The following is a 2,734-nucleotide window of genomic DNA, read 5'->3' on the forward strand; positions in this document are numbered from 1 at the left end:
GATGCCATTTTATAATAATTCTGGGGAACAGAGGGCCAAAGTAGTGTCTGCATGTAGAACGTTCTCTGTACTGTATTTCGTTATAAGTCCATGAAGAAAACTTTGATCGCTTTCTGTGTGATTATATTATATCCTGCACAGTCCGGAGGCAAATTGCCTCACAGCAAAAAACGATGCCTCCGACTTAAAAACAAAAAACTATAAAAAGTGTTTTCTGCTCTAGTTGTTGTTTGAAGCTAAGCACAAAGCTACACAATGGGCTATCTGTGCTCTGCCCAACACGAGTATCGAAACCCGGTTTCTAACATTGTAAGTCCTCAGACTGGGGGGCTTCTGCTCCAGTAAACTGGACAATAAAGATATTAAAATGACTGACACTTTTTTCGTGAAGAAACAAAAGAAACTAATATTTAATATATTTTTCATTTAGGTTTCACCTCTAAGGCATCTTTTGCTTCGAAAAATTGCAAACTCCATACAAATTTCTCATTTATTTTCTAATACTGTTCTATTTAAAAGTAATAATTAGAAAATTTCATATATCTTTCAGTGCATTGCATCATATCATTTTAAGTTATTATTACCGAATCGATTGCCCCCCCCCCCCTAGTGGCACAGCGGAATGTCTGCGGACTTACAATGCTAGAAACCGGGTTTCGATACTGTTTGCTGTACCATCGTTGACACTTACGAACGTTCAAAACATTTTCATAATTTTTTTGATATTCTTTGTGGCTACAGAGACGTTGTTTTCCTTTTTGTTTTCAAACAGCATTACATGCCGAATGTGTGTACGGAGTCAACCCCACTATTCGACTAGAGCACCACAAGAGCTGGAAATGGGTAGTGTTGACTAGCTGTCTTAGTTATAGCTACGCTGATATTGCTCTGGTAGCTTTGTGCGAAAATTCAACGAAAACAACCACTAGCACCACTAAATCCAAAAACTTTAAGTAAGTTACAGGGATGGGTAGAGCGCGATCTGTCGAGCATTGTAGGTTGAGCTTTGGGTGATGGCCATCAGTCATATGGCCAGCAACAGTCACCTTAGCAATCCGCGACACTGATTTTCGTAGTTTGGTTTTCATCTGGCTGGCTACAGCTGTCTCTTCTTCTGCTACCCGCTAACTATCATTTCGATCTTTCCTGCCAGTCATTTCTTCCTCACTCATCATTAATTTGCTGTATATCTTCCGTTGACGACCCCTCGTCGCGGTGCTATTTCATCTTCTTCTCCCTGCATATCCTACCTAATCAGCAATAATCAACAATCACGTTCTTCCAACATAAGTTCTTCCTCAAGGAAGCTTTTTTTTTTCATCCTCCAAAACCTTGGAATATGCACATAATGCCTTTTTTTATCATTACACTATTTAATATTGTATGTTTTAGCATGCATTCCTATTGTTAATGCCATAAATATCATATTACTTTGACCTTGCTATAGAGATAGAGGAAGTATCTTGCTTTTATTGCTTTTTCCTTACTTATTTGAAGTTGTTTATTCTATTCTTTGATTATCGGAAAGAAATCCCTCCTTATTGTCGTTTGCGAAAGCTACTTTAAGTTCGTTGAGACCTTCTTTGAGCTGGATACGTGGCTTTTGAGCAACAAACTTTGCTAAAAAAATTAGCATACCTTGCCTCCATCGTTACGGTCACGGGTATTTGTTGTTATTACATTCACACCTGCTGCACTGGTAACATTCCGAGCAAAGTCCATGTTAACAACATTTTATAAAACACCTTTTTCATTAAACGCCGGAGTTTCGCAAAGATCAGTACTAAGCCCTTTGCTTTATATATTACAGATTAATGATATACCACCACAGTACTAAGCCCTTTGCTTTATATATTATACATTAATGATACACCACCACCACCATCCTATCATTTATTCGGGCATTTCATATTTTTCTCACCCAAATCAAAGTATGGAGTAACAAATGTTGGATTGTTTAAACAAGAAATTTTCTAGATTAAAAAAATTCAAAATATAGCTATATGATACACCCATCACCTTCACGAAAAAAATCAAATTTCTAGATGTTACATCCAATAATCATTTCATTGAAATTCACACTTCAGTGAAAATCTATAAAAACACTCATAACAGTTAAATACCTCCAACGTATAGGATATTGCTTTCACAACTGTAAAACTGCCATTCTCGTATTTACCTAGGAAAACACATAAAAACAAAAATAAACAATTTATTAAACTGTAACAACACTTGGAATAAAATTTAACACTTACAAAAAACACAGTTAATAAACACGTTCCTGGCCAGGATTTGATACTAATGTTAATGAACAATAAAACATAAATATCAGTATTAATTATTTCAAATAGCGGAATTAGGAAAAAAAACATAGTTCCAAAAGAAAACAACAATAAGATAATATTCCAAAATTACCTTGCTATATTAATAACAATATCGAGTGACAAACATAATAATTCACTAACTATCTCATGACTCAGGTTATGAAACTCATGGCAGGGTATTTATTCATTGCTTAAGTCACGAGAGTACATTTCATGTGATCATAAATTTACATAATCTTTTGCTACGTTAATAATATCTGTACGTCACCGCTAGGGAAGCTGGTGTCAATTTCATAATACTGTTGCGTATCTGCTTGTTTGCTAATTTCCGGTATAAATTCTTTCTGAGGATACAAGTCCCTTCTTGATTAAAACTAGTTTATTCTTTATCGATACAAACTTTTTGTAAT

This window comes from Limulus polyphemus, unplaced genomic scaffold, assembly GCF_000517525.1.
Source record: "Limulus polyphemus unplaced genomic scaffold, Limulus_polyphemus-2.1.2 Scaffold875, whole genome shotgun sequence".
NCBI classification, from domain to species: domain Eukaryota; kingdom Metazoa; phylum Arthropoda; class Merostomata; order Xiphosura; family Limulidae; genus Limulus; species Limulus polyphemus.